The 15,402-nt window shown below is 37.3% G+C and overlaps 1 protein-coding gene across 1 annotated transcript in view; it reads right to left on the bottom strand.

The window, feature by feature from the left end:
* Positions 1-15,045, bottom strand: part of LOC108523656 (probable phospholipid-transporting ATPase IM) — a 261,994-nt gene extending 246,949 nt beyond the window's left edge. The window contains 3 exon segments of the mRNA XM_017864379.1: positions 11,299-11,361; positions 14,763-14,854; positions 14,984-15,045. The gene's annotated coding sequence lies outside the window, so the exon portion shown is untranslated.
* Positions 15,046-15,402: the final 357 nt, after the last annotated feature.

The raw sequence follows: 15,402 nt of genomic DNA, 5'->3' as shown, positions 1-15,402 counted from the left end.
TGAAAAACATATTGAGACCCTGTCTTTACCAAAAAATTAAAAAACTAGCCAAGCGTGGTGGTACACTTGTAGACCTAGCTACTTGGGAGGCTGAAGTGGGAGGATCATTTGAGCCCAGGAGTTTGAGGCTGTAGTGAGCTATGATCACCACCGCACTCCAGCCTGGGTGACAGAGTGAGACCCTGTTTCTAAAAAAAAAAAAAAGAAAGAAAGAAAAAGAAAAAGAAAGAGAATTAGACAGCTCCCAAATTAGATGTCTGAGCTACTTGTCAGAGCAATATTCATGGAAAATACTCATCAGCGCTCTAGAAACAGACTATCAAAGTAGAAATAAAGCTGGATAAACTGACTTTGAAGATTCTTCTAATTCCCAGGTTTTCTCATTCTATGCAATCTAAAGCTATATTGATAAAATTATTAAATCAAAATCAGCAACAGTTGGAAATAACATACAATGTTTAGGAAAGATTTCACAATAAACACCATAGTTTTAAAAGTCATCTCCATAGAGATGAACAGAAGCCAAGATACAGAAGGAGTTCTCTGAGGAACAAAATGAACAGAGAGAAAAATACAGAAGACTGAACCAGGGGAAATTTCACCATGAGGGTGCAATGAAGGAGACAGAGGCAGAGCAGCCTGAGAAGCAAGAAGAATCTGCATGAAGGTCATGAAACCCAAGAAAAAAAGATTTTTCGTGGAGAGAATAGCCACTCTCCCCCAGTTCCACAGAGAGGTAAGGGAAGGGTAGTGGGGAGGAACAGTCCCTGGGGCTTCTCTTTAGGAAGTCCTCTGTGACAGGTGGTTTGTTATAGCATCCTAACCTAGCCCATATCCTGAGTAATAAAACAGACTGTTTTATGTGAATAAAGTTAGAGCAGTACACAAACTTGGGAAGTGTCTGAAAGGCAGAAGACATCTCTTATCTGTACTTCTATTTATATCTCTGCACTATAACTATGGGGCAAGATTTAAAAATATATAGTGTATCCTGTCTGAGAAAGAAACCTTCTATTCCAAAGTGACTTAAATACAGGATAAATTCTAGACCATACCTAGGACTAAGGACTGCAATACTGCCTCCCCATCGCTCCCAATCGTAAAAGCTGATGAACCTACAAATGGAAGGCTTATGCCCTGTAATATTTATAACAAGCAGCAAGGATTCAGTCTCTACAACAATTTCAATCATGTTTTGCACAGAATTTTGTATACTGAAATGGAAGAGATTAGGTGTTTCTCTCTCATCTCTAGTGGAACCAAAGATAATTTCCCATGCCCTTTCTCTCTGGACACCAAAAAGTTATTAAAACATAGAAGAAAACTCATTAGAAAATAGAACCCCAAAGTTATGAGAGGGCTTTTGTGAAGCCAGCACTGTCTTATGTATGTCACTCGCTGACCAGCACCACGTGATACTTCATTTCAACAGCCTCATTCAATCAAACTAAGAAAATAGATGACTTTTAAAAACATGATGCAATTCAAAATAAATTATTATGGTAGAGGAAATGCAAGTTCAAACAAAAACTAATTCCTTCACAATGTAACTGAAAATCTACTTGAGAAAACAGCTTTTGGACTTACTGTTCCATAAGAAATAAACCCAATGAGAAATAACACTCTTTAAACATATAAATTAATAAAAATAAAATACTTTTATATGCACTGATAAGGTACCTATAAGGGTAGGTTCCATGTCTTATTCATCTTTTTTATCACCCTCTATCAAAGGAAAAGCACATTACCTGATAAATAATATATGCTCAAAGCAATGTTTATGGTATTATGTAATCTAATTATACAAAAAAAAATACACACTTTATTCCCCAACTGCAGACCAAAAATAATACATTCCAAAATGCTGTTAGCATTGAACCTTCATGACCCCTAGGTCCTATTACAGCCTGTTGGTTTGTTAAACAGACGTGATAATGCAACATTTATTGTAAGTTGTTGTAAATGCCTGAGAAGCAGGTATATAAACTTCAACCAAAGCAACTGACCACTGTCATTTGCACCGCACTGGCAGGCCTCTAGAGAGTCACCATAAGTAAACAACCCTTTTGAAAGAGTCCCAGAGGGTACAGAAGAGGCTTCCAGGGTGTCCTCTTGGAAATCAGAGTCCCATACAAGTGACCTCAGTAAATAGGAAACCCACCCCCTATATAATGCTCATGTCAGCCATAAAACTGGACAAAACTGTTTTAGTAAAACTTAGAAATTAGGAGTTTTCAGGAGAAAAACATGGAAATCAATGAACTGTATTATATATCTATGAATTCAGTACTAACATTTACATAGTGCTTTTATAATTTATGAGTTACTTCACATATAGTATTTCATTTTATGTTCATATTCACAGTAACCTTCAGAGGTAAACATTAGTCCCAATTTTACAAATGTGAAAATTGAGGCTCAGAGGATTGGAATACCAATGCCTGGTAAGTAGAACCAGGTTCACTCCCATCACTTCTGACTCATGTTGTTTCTGTCATGCAACAACTGCATTCACAAAGGACAATTACAGAAAATTAACAGAGCCTTGTAAACCATAATACCCACTCTGGCCAAACCCAGTAAATTCTTATGCTATTGATCTGTTATGTCACAGTCACCTAAACTCAAGTAGTATGTACAAGTTGGCAAGAAAAAATTAAAGATTTTGGTTGTGTCACGAAAATACATGAGTACCATACAGTTCTGTATTGTCAGGTGATTTTTTTTTTTTTTTTTTTTTTTTTTTTTTTTTTTTTTAGATAGGGTCTCGCTCTGTCACACAGGCTGGAGTACAATGGCACAATCATAGCTCACTGCAACCTCGACCTCCTGGGCTCAAGCTATCCTCCTACCTCAGTCTCCCGAGTAGTACAGAACCATGCCACCATGCCCAGCTAATTTTTAATTTTTTGTAGAGACAGGGTCTTGCTATGTGGCCCAGGCTGGTCTCCAACTCCTGGCCTCAAGTGATCCTCCCACCTCAGCCTCCCAAAGCACTAGGATAACAGGCATGAGCCACCAAGCCCAGTCTACCACATGGTTTTTAAACTTGTAGTGGCAATAATAACTTGAAAGCACTACTGCCACTAAAAGCATATTTAACTACTTTCTATATGTAGGTTCACAAAAATAAGCATAAGAAGCTGTCTCTCTTCTCCCCAAGATATACAGAGTTGCTCTCTGGAAGGCTACTTCACCCCAATATGTGTATCTGATTCAGGGCTGACTTATCCAGGAGGCATAGTAGGCAGAGTGCTTAGGGCCCATGATATTTTCAAGAGCCCACAAAACTGTCTCAATTTTCCTTTATTTTAAAACCAGAGGAAAAATGAATATAATAGTAGTGGATGCATAATAATGAATCTAGCCCGGATTATATTTGTCTTTATACTGACATATTCATCAAACATAATTTTTAATATGTTTTTATGGAGGAAGTGACCCACAAAGGCAAAAGTGCCTGGGCCCACAGAAGACACACACGGCCCTGGTCTGATTCATCTTACCCTACACCCCATAAACATACTAAGGCAGTAATGCGTCTGGCTCCACAACCCCCACGTTTTGGAATAAAGAACAGCTTAGCTGGTTTAAAGAAGGCCTCTAATTATGCACTTCTTTTGCTTCCCATATTTCTAAACCAATGAGATCTGAATTAGGTATTTTACCCATAAACAACATCCTTCCTGACTGCTTTGTGGAAAAGCATGTGTACAATTATTTTTTCTTTTCTAATTTTTTTTTTTTTGAAACTAGGTCCCAGTCTGTCACTTAGGCAGGAGTGCAGTGGCACGATCAGAGCTCACTGAAGCCTCCGTCTCCTGGGCCCATGTGATCCTCCCACCTCAGTCCCCCAAGGAGCTGGAACTACAGGCACGTGGCACTGTGCCTGGCTAATTTTTAAATTTTTGGTAGAGACAGGGGTATCACTGTGTTGCCACTCTGGTCTAAAAGTCCTGACCTCAAGTGATCATCCCAACTCAGCCTCCCAAAGTGCTGAGATTACAGGTGTGAGCCACTGCACCATGTCACATGTACATTTTAAAACAATTTGTCTTTAGGCATCTCATACAAGCCATAAGGAAAGAGTGAATTTCAAAAAACAAACAGAAAATAGACTGTAATAATATTTTAAACATTTCAGTCAAGGGGCTGGAACTTTTTACATCTTAAAGAATGCAAGACATCTGAATATGGAGATAATAAAGAATAAAGCATATCTGGGAGAAAGTTGTTATTTCCCCACAAGACCCGTGGCTGGTTTGTCATATTTTCAAACACATCGTCTATGTCCTATGCGTCCCAATGATGTTGTGAAAGAGCATACAAATGTAAGTGCACCTTTATTAAAGGCTGCAGACATGAACTTTCTCACTGAGATAAAATATCATCTCTGCATGATTTTTCCCTCTGACAACTCCAGGCTGATTAGAAGATCTCAGTCTGTGCCCCTCTGGCAAAGATACCACTTGTAGGCAAATATACCACTTACAGTGATGCTTAATAAACTATTTTTAAGTTATCCTTGCTACCATAAACTTAAAAATTGTGTGAGAATACATATATTTTATTGAAATGTAAAAAGCCATTTGAAGTCAAGGTTGGTGCTACCTCACAAATTATAAGGACTCAAAAATGTCTGTGGAGTGACTAAATAAATGAATGCATGTTTTAGGTTAAAATAAAAAGCTCTCCAGACTATTGCCAGATCTACAGAAACCAATGTCATCTAAAGATGTGTCAGTCCCACTCATGATGATACAAATGATGGTGATCATTTCATCACATGTCAGTCTTGCAGGTCATGGGCCATTGTAGTAAGTCCAAGAAGAAGTGACTGGCCTCAGCTTTCTCTGCCAGTCACCGTCAGGAAGTGAATGCAGACATAGTTACACAGCCAAAACTTAGACTGATTACATAGCAATTACTATTTGTCTGTAAAATGAAGTTCTGTGTCAGAAGGATTAACAAGTTCCATTCCTCATCAAAAAACCGCCCATTAACTCATTAATGAATTGTTCATTAAAAAGCAAATATTATGTACATAGTATTTGTGCCAAAAATGTTTAACCCAAATTACTTTAGAAGAAATTAAACCATGCTAGAATATTCAATAAAATGGTTAGACTAGACTTTCCCAAAATTCAAAATAACAAAAAATTATATTGCGGGGAGGGGGGAGGGGGGAGGGATAGCATTAGGAGATATACCTAATGTAAATGATGAGTTAATGGGTGCAGCACACCAACATGGCACACGTATACATATGTAACAAACCTGCACGTTGTGCACATGTACCCTAGAACTTAAAGTATCATTTAAAAAATAATAAAAAGAAAATAAAGGAATTAGCCAAATTCAGTTTATGAACATTGATTGGATACTGTACCAAAAATTGAAACCAATTCCAAGAGATGAGATGTATTGGGGACCACTGAGGAAAGTAAAAAATGGGATATATGCTATTTATCAATGTTACATTTCTCGGATATGGTGATGATAATGTGGGTATGCAGGAGAAAGTACATGTTCTTACGGGATGTGTGCTGAAGTATTTGGGGTAAGTGTCATGATGTCTACAACATTTGACAAAAACAACAGCAACCTGTGTATCGTAAAGACTCAGATAAACTTAAGGAAATAGGGTGGAAAAAGATTTTCTATGCACATAGACAACAAAAGCAAGCAGGAGTAGCTATTCTTATAACAGACAAAACAAACCTTAAAGCAATAACAGTTAAAAAAGACAAAGAGGGAAATTATATGATAAAAGGACTAGTCTAACAGGAAATTATCACAATGTTAAATATATATGCACCTAACACTGGAGCTCCCAAATGTATAAAACAATTACTACTAGACCTAAGAAACAAGATAGACAGAAACACAATAATAGTGGGAGACTTCAATATTCCACTAACAGCACTAGATGGGTCATCAAGACAGAAAGTCAACAAGGAAACGATGAACTTAAACTATACCCTAAAACACATGGACTTAACAGATATTTACAGAACGTTCTACCCAACAAATGCAGAATATACATTCTATTCATCAGCACATGGAACATTCTCCAAGACAGACCATGTGAAAGTCCAAAAAACAAGTCTCAACAATTTCAAGAAAATTGAAATTATAGCAAGTACTCTCTTAAACCACAGTGGAATAAAATTGGAAATCAACTCCAAAAGGAACCCTTAAAACCATGCAAATAAGTGGAAATTAAATAACCTGCTCCTGAATGATCATTGGATCAACAATGAAATCAAGATGGAAATTTTAAAATTCTTCAAACTGAACAGTAACAGTGATACAACCTAACAAAACCTCTGGGATACAGCAAAGGCAGTGCTAAGAGGAAACTTCATAGCATTAAATGCCTACATCAAAAAGTCTGAAACAGCACAAATAGACAATCTAAGATCACATTTCAAGAAACTACAGAAACAAGAACAAACCAAACTCAAGCCCAGCAGAAGAAAGGAAATAACCAAGATCAGAGCACACTACATGAATTTGAAACAAAAAAAAAACACAAAAAAGACAAATGAAACAAAAAGCTGATTCTTTGAAAAGATAAATAAAATTGATAGACCATTAGTGAGATTAACCAAGAAAAGAAGAGAGAAGATCCAAGTAAGCTCAATTAGAAATGAAACAGGAGATATTACAACCAATACCACAGAAACACAAAAGATCATTCAAGGCCACTATGAACACCTTTACGCCCATAAACTAGAAAACCTAGAGGATATGGATACATTCCTGGAAATACACAACCCTCTTAGATTAAACCAGGAACAAATAGAAACTCTGAACAGACCAGTAACAAGCAGTGAGATTGAAATGGTAATTTAAAAGTTGTCAACCACAAAAAAGTCCAGGATCACATGGATTCACAAATGAATTCTATCAGACATTCAAAGAATTGGTACCAATCCTTTTGACACTATTCTACTAGATGGACAAAGAGAGAATCCTCCCTAAATCATTCTATGAAGCCAGTATCACCCTAATACCAAAACCAGGGATGGACATAACAAAAAAAAAAACTACAGAACTGTATCCTTTATGAACATAGATGCAAAACTCCTCAACAAAATACCAGCTAACCAAATCCAACAACATATCAAAAAGATTGTCCACCATGATCAAGTGAGTTTCATACCAGGGATCCAGGGATGGTTTAACATACACAAGTCAATAAATGTGATATACCACATAAACAGAATTAAAACAAAATCACATGATAATCTCAATAGATGCAGAAAAAGTATTTGACAAAATCCAGCATCTTTTATGATTAAAACCCCCAGCAAAATCAGCATAGAAGAGGCACACCTTAAGTTAATGAAAGCCATCTATGGACAAACCCACAGCCAACATTATACTGAATAGGGAAAGGTTGAAAGCATTCCCCTGGAGAACTGAAACAAGACAAGGATGCCCATTTTCACCACTTCTATTCAACACAGTATTGGAAGTCCTAGCCAGAGCAATCAGACAAGAGAAAGAAATAAAGGGCATCCAAATCAGTAAAGAGGAAGTCAAACTGTTGCTGTTTGCTGATGACATGATCACACACCTAGAAAACCCTAAAGACTCTTCCAAAAAGCTCCTATAAATGGTAAATGAATTCAGCAGTTTCAGGATACAAAATTAATATACACAAATCAGTAGCCCTGCTATACACCAACAGCAACCAAGCTGAGAATCAAATGAAGAACTCAAACCCTTTAATCATAGCCATAAAAAAGATACTTAGGAATATACTTAACCAAGGAGGTGAAAGACCTCTACAAGGGAGACTATAAAACACTGCTGAAAGAAATCATAGATGACACAAACAAATGGAAACACATGGTCATGGATGGGTAGAATCAATATTGTGAAAATGACTATACTGCCAAAAGCAATCTACAAATTCAATGAAATTCCCATCAAAATATCACCATCATTTTTCACAGAACTAGAAAAAACAATCCTAAAATTCACGTGGAACCAAAAAGAGCCCACATAGCCAAAGCAAGACTAAGCAAAAAGAACAAATATAGAGGCATTACATTACCGGACTTCAAACTATACTATAAGACCCTAGTCACCAAAACAGTGTAATATTGGTATAAAAACAGGCATGTAGACCAATGCAACAGAGTAGAGATAATAAATAATTACCCAGAAATAAAGCTAAATATTTACAGTCAATGGATCTTTGACAAATCAAACAAAATCATCAAGGAGGGAAAGGATACCCAATTTAACAAATGGTGCTGGGATAATTGGCAAGCCACATGCGGAAGAATGAAACTGGATTCTCATCTCTCACCTTATACAAAAATCAACTCAAGATGGATCAAAGACTTAAATCTAAGACCTGAAACTACAAAATTCTAGAAGATAACATCAGAAAACCCTTCTAGACATTGGCTTAGGCAAAGATTTCATGACCAAGAACCCAAAAGCAAATGCAACAAAAACGAACATAAATAGATGTTACCTAATTAAACTAAAAAGCTTCTGCACAGCAAAAGAAATAATCAGCAAACAGACAACCCACATGTAGGAGAAAAATCTTCACAATCTATACATCCAACAAAAGACTAATGTCCAGAATCTATAAGGAACTCAAACAAATCAGCAAGGAAAAAAACAAGCGGANCAGACAACCCACATGTAGGAGAAAATCTTCACAATCTATACATCCAACAAAAGACTAATGTCCAGAATCTATAAGGAACTCAAACAAATCAGCAAGGAAAAAAACAAGCGGATCCCATCAAAAAGTGGGCTAAGGACATGAATAGACAATTCTCAAAAGAGGATATACAAATGGTCAACAAAACATAGGAAAAAATGCTCAACATCACTAATGATCAGGGAAACGCAAATCAAAACCACAATGCAGTACCACCTCACTCCTGCAAGGATGGCATAATCAAAAAAGAATAAATGTTGATGCAGATGTGGTAAAAAGGAAATACTTTCACACTGTTGGTAGGAATGTAATCTAGTGCAACCATTATGGAAAACAATGTGAAGATTCCTTAAAGAACTAAAAGTAGATCTACCATTTGACCCAGCAATCCCACTCCTGGGTATCTACCCAGAGGAAGAGAAGTCATTATACAAAAAAGATACTTGCACACGCATGTTTATAGCAGCACAATTCACAATCGCAAAAAATATGGAAGCAGCCCAAATGCCCATCAATCAACAAGCAGATAAAGAAAATGTGGCATACACACACACACACACACACACACACACATACATACACCATGGAATACTACTCAGTCATAAGAAGGAACGAAATAACGGCATTTGCAGCAACCTGGATGGAATTGGAGACCATTATTCTAAGTGAAGTAACTCAGGAATGGAAAACCAAACATCGTACGTTCTCACCCATAAGTGGGAGCTAAGCTATGAGGACGCAAAGGCATAAGAATGATACAATGGATTTTGGGGACTGGGGGAAGGGGTGGGAGGGGGAGTGAGGGAAAAAAGACTACAAATTGGGACCAGTGTATGCTGCTCAGGTGATGGGTGCACCAAATCTCAGAAATCACCACTAAAGAACTTATTCATGTAACCAAACACTACCTGTTCCCCAAAATCCTATTGAAATTTGAAAAACAAAAAGACCCCATGTGTGTGTTTGTACACATGAGGGAATGTGTTTGTATAGAAACAGAGACAGACAGTAAGGAAGCAAATGTGGCAAAATAGTAATAATTGTAGAATTAAGTTATGGGTGTTCATCGTATCATTCTTTCAATTATGTAACATTCAACATTTTCTAAATTAAAAGGGGAAATGTAAATAAGAATAATGTTATTGAGAAATGTTTAAAGACATAAAAGGTGTCTTTGATTATAATTCTAAGTTTAAAGAGGAAGTTTCAAAATAATGTACAGGATAATTCCATTTGGGGATATATATTTGGATCAATATACACAAATACATTAATAGAGGTCACTATAATTGGAGCCCTGTAAAGGTGTGCAACACAGCAACCTCAAGTATTTATCTCTAGGCAGCATGATTATGGTGACTTCTGCTTTCTTATTTTTATTTCCAAAAATTACCTACTTTTACATATATGCATTAATATATACATACACATATACATATGAATTACTGTTTAAGAGAATGAGACCTGGATCTTGGGTCATGTTAGAACATATCAAAACTTTGCAACACTGGGTCCTGCTGAAAATCTGTTTGTGTTAAAGCTGGTTAATCTTATCTTTACACAATTAAGATTAAATATAATTAAATCATTTTACTTGAAAAAAATGGGTGACAATAATTCTAGACTCCTGATTACCATTGGGAATATGAATATATTTCCCCAGAGGGCATAACTAATGGCCTATGGGTGGGAACTACATTGAGACAGAGTTCAGCTCATTATAAGACTGAATGTTGCAATGAATAAGTATCTAACAAGGGAATGAAATGCATCATGCTCTAATTACCTGTGGAAGTAGGTTAACCACCTATCAGGGACGATATTGGAGGGAGGGACAGGGCACTATGTAAACTCTAATCCAGCCTTTAGTCTCTAAAGAGTCTATGGTCAAAAATAAAGAAAACAGCCGTAATAGGTTGGACTCATGTCCACTGAAAGGAAAAATTACATAGTAGCCTGTCACTGACTAACTAGAGACAAAAGAGAAAATCAGCACTCTCTGGTGTGGATGCTATATTAAAGAAATAGGATTCAGTAAGCTGAAGTGTTAATGATACTATTAATTACTCCACCAAATTACTCCACCAAAACACCAAAGTGTGTTTTCTGCGATCATGACCAAAATTATTTCTAATTATATGAACTCTGTTTTAAATGTTGGTGTGTTCACACAATGGAACACTGCTTTGAAATTTAAAATGAAGAACAAACTATTAATACATGCAACTGTATGGGTATATGTCAAAAACCTTATGCTGAGCAAAAGCAGCAATATAAAAGAACACATGCTGTATGATTTCATTTATACTTATTTCAAAAGTAGGTAAAACTGATCTGACAGAAATCAAAAGACGGTCACAATGGGTGTAGAAAGAATGAATGAAAAGGGGCACAAGGGAACTTTCTGGGGTGATAGAAATCAATGTTCTGTATCTTGTTTTATACACCCTTGGTAGTCACATGGGTGTATATAATTGTCAAAGTTCATTGAGCTGAACACCTAGACCTGTGGGCTTTTTGTATATAAATTAAACTTCCATGAAAAAATTAAAATTATATTTTTAAAACATCACTTTGCATCATTGGAAGAACTCAAAACTTACCAAGCGATTTCTTTTTACTGCAGAACTACCTGATCTTTCACCAGGTCTCAATAGGTGGCCTACCTAAGAAAACAGAAGTATGCAATATTAGTATCTGAAAAATGCACAATAACTATAAATTTACCTCCTTTAACTTTCTTCCTAGACAAATCTAGATAACTAGGAAGTCACTGACATAGGAAAGAACAACAGATTGAATTTATCAGGCTTTAGTCCAGCCAGATAAGAATAATTCTGTACAAAAATAATCTATTTGTATTTTAAAGGCCACATGAGACAACTCAAGGTAAGCACAAATATGCCACTCAATTTGGCATTAAAATTGAGTGTAACAGATCTCAAATCCTGTGAATCAGAATATCTCAGGGGTGAGGTTCCAGAATCTGCCTTTTATTTAAGTGCCATAGGTGACTCTATCACAAGCCATAGCTGAGAACCACAACTGAACTTCAAGAACTATGTGTGAGAGGAAATTATTGCCCAGGCTCTAGAGAAACAAAATGCAATCCAAAACTTTCCCTCAATTTATTCTCATGTATGTAGTCTTCTCTGGGCAGTTATTTTTTTAAAACTAGAATAATATCATTATTAGATTTCATTTTTCCCTACATGTGGTCTTAATTTCCTTCATACTGTAAACTCTTAGAGATTTAGAATGAGAAATGAAGGAGCAAACAAGTGATTTCAAATATTCAAAACCCAAAATACCATGGAAATAAATGCACTTTTGCAAACATATGATGGTGCAGGCAGAGGTACTGACCGCATGCTCTTTCAGTTAGAAAAAAAAAATGACTGATTTGTTTCCTGCTGAGGAAAGTGGTGTGGCAGGATGCAGCCAACGTACATAAAGAAGAAGTTGGTCAGTCATATGGTGACCAGAGAAGGGGAAGAACAACACTTATGGCTTAGTAGTTACAAGAAAAGAGGTTGCAGGGGAAGTTCATCAACACGCACTCTCCACTACAAAGCGCCAGGAAGTCTAAAAAGCCTGAGACCATTTCTTCGTTTTCTGGCCCCTGGGGTATGCCTGACAAACAGGGTCACTGATACTTTGCAGGATCCAGTGTTTTCTAGGGGCCAGGTAACTAAAACTTACGAATCCAAGCAAGGAGATAGGGGTGTCGCTGCCAGGTGTTGCTAAAAGCAAGGCTAGGTCATCATATATGACCCCATCAGTAACTCCCCTGTGGCTCCCTCCGCACCTTCAACCAGCTGCCAGCAAGGCTGCCCAAGACCATACCCCCTAGCCCCACCTCTCTACTCCCCCACCCCAGCCCCAAGCAGTGGGTTATCTCCAGGACATGCCTGCTGACCAGTGCTTGCTCTCCCCCTATGTTCCTCCCTTGTTCCAGGCTTGGCCACCTGTAGACCAGTGTCCACATCAAAGCCAGAGTCATCATTATAAAAGGAGAATGGCATCATGTCACACTCCTGCTAAAAACCCTGCCAACACCTCTTGTTGGCCTCAGGAAAAAAGCTGTAACATGACTCCTAGGACCTTCTGCAACGTAGTCCCTGCTCATCTTTCCAGCCTGATTCCTTATCACTCTCCTCCCCTGTTCCCATGCTCCTCTGCACCTCCTCATGTCTGCGCTCCAGAAATATACAACTCAGCTTCTTTCCATTTGGGAGCCTTCACACATGCTCTTCCCTCTGCCTGTAGCCATCTGTCTCCACTCCCTTTATCAGACTAGCTCCTTTTCATCTGTCTAATGGCAACTCATATATCATTTCCTTTAGGAGGCCTTCTCTGACCTCCCCAAATCAGATAGGAGGAGCATTTCCTGTGTGTTCCCGTAGAACCTGGCACTGCTCATGTGAGAGCCCTGATCACTCTAGAATACATTTTTCTATTATATTGGCTATTTTCCTATTATTCCACAAACTCCTTTAGGACAGGGCTCCATAGCTGTATCTCCAGCATCTAATGCCTGTCTGGCACATAGTAATGCTCAGTAAACACTTGTTGAATGAAAGATTAATTTCCACAAGAAATGGAGGAAGGGCTCCAAATGCTAAAAGACATTTTCCTTTTAGCAACTATCCCTCCCTGGATCCCAGACCCCAGTCCCCAGGCCCAAAATGTCTCAGATCTGCCTTCTCAAGCTGGAGTGGCCACAGCTTTTTTGGTTACTCCCTCCCTTTTTCTGGTCCCTATCTTCTTACACACCCTTATCTTCAGCCTGGGAAGAACTTCAAAGCATGAGCAAAACTGGGTTAGCAATAGGAAGAGTGTTGCAGGCAAATTGAAGAGCAGAAGAAAGAAGAGAAAATGAGCAAATCTGGGGAGAGGAGGCACTATAGTTATAAAGGAAGATACACAAAAGGATGTTTGGCAGTAAAGACTTCCTGTGAAAAATACCACAGACACAAGTGAGTTTTCATCGGTGAAGGACTTTGTTGTTTCTTTGTTTCACAAAACACTCAAACAAAAAACAAAATTGTTTTTGTTTCGCAGAAAAGTCATAGCAACAAATACAAAATGGTATCGGGCAGGTGAATGAATTCTGTGACAACGACATCTGTATCTGGTGGCCCCACTTGGCCAGAGGGTAAAGGCTCATCAGCAAGTTCTAAGCCAACTTGTTAGGGCTTGAAAATTCTCCAGTGGGACTAAGTCAACATGTTCTGTGTTCATGGGCTGAGTCCCCAGAGCAGAGGAAAAGAAGAACAATTATTTAAGCAAGACGAAAAAAAAGGGGACTCTGTACCCAAACAGTGGCAATGAGAATGCAGACAGAAGACATTTACCTCTCAGAAAGCTAATCAAAGTACCAAGCACTTGGCAGCTTATCCTTTCTTTGACCTTATCGGTTTGCTAGATTGGTTTGCGGGATTGGTATTAACAGATAACAAAGACGAACTTAAATACAATTGTGTAATATAAGGTAACTAAGGAGAAAATATCCGTGTAACCTCTTCTCTATCTTATTTTAGATCTTCCTGCTAGCATTTCTCATTTTAAAAGTTTCTAGACATTCAAACATAAAGCAATGTCATATTCTTCCATATTCTTCCTAAAATTACTTTTAAAACATACGGCTATGTTGCTACTGTTAATTTCTCCAATACTATCTTCCAAAGTGTCTTTGAAACCTTTTATTTTGAACATACTGAATAAATCTATTTTTTAATTTTAGCCATTTTTCCTTGTGTAGAAAATATTCTGTCATGGGAATTATATAATCACTATTGCATGAAATAAACAATATTTCTATAAGATTTCCAGAAGTTGTTTCTTATTAACGATCTAGTCAAGTGTTGTCACTCTCTAAAACATAAAGTAACATCGAAAAAATAAGAATTGACATTCAAGTCCATTTTTCCTCAAATCCAGTCTTTTTCTAGTAGCAATGGCAATCAGGTATACTTTACAGAGGACTTATAGTAATGCAGCAGATTCTAGTTTAACTCTAGAAGCAACATTTAGTTCTGTCATTCTTGCAAATTTATCAACTCACCAAAATACCACCACTGATACTCGCTCCACCTCTAAAGGTTGTCGGAGTAAAGAAAAAGTCATCTTTCGTTGAACTTTTGGAACAGTAAAGATCTAAGGAAATAGAGTAAACAAAATCAGTTAAAAGAAAAAGGTTTGCTAAAGTCAAGTCTAGCTCTAGAAGCAGGAACTTAGGATTTTGAAATTTAACCCTTTACAAGTACTGAAGCAAACAATATTTACAAGAATAAGTTCTCCCTCTTAAAAACTGCCTCCAAGTAGAGGAAATGGAAAAAGGAAAGCTGCTGGATGGGTCTTATCTTTCCCTTAGCTTCATCTTATGCCAGGGATTAAAATGGTAGTTTCTTCATGTGAAAATCCTAGAGGGTTGTTTTTAATAAGGGAAGTGTGAGAAAGCAGAGAGAGGAATGTAGCCAATAATAGCTAAGGACTTTACATATATTAATTTATTTTAAAAAGCAATGCATATTTGTTTTAAAGATTGAAATTCACACTTATATAATTTTTTTTTTTTTACATTTCAGGTTTAGGTGTTGAATCTTGGTCACGGAAAATAATTTTCTAATGCGAGAAATAGTAAAGTCAAAAGAAGATGCCAGTTTGTGCAGGGAAATTAAAGAGTTGGTTTTAGACACCTTGAG

This window comes from Rhinopithecus bieti, unplaced genomic scaffold (genome assembly GCF_001698545.2).
Source record: "Rhinopithecus bieti isolate Rb0 unplaced genomic scaffold, ASM169854v2 scaffold_76035, whole genome shotgun sequence".
Lineage (NCBI taxonomy): Eukaryota > Metazoa > Chordata > Mammalia > Primates > Cercopithecidae > Rhinopithecus > Rhinopithecus bieti.
The sequence above is the reverse complement of the archived record's forward strand: the minus strand, read 5'-3'. Positions and strand labels throughout refer to the sequence as shown.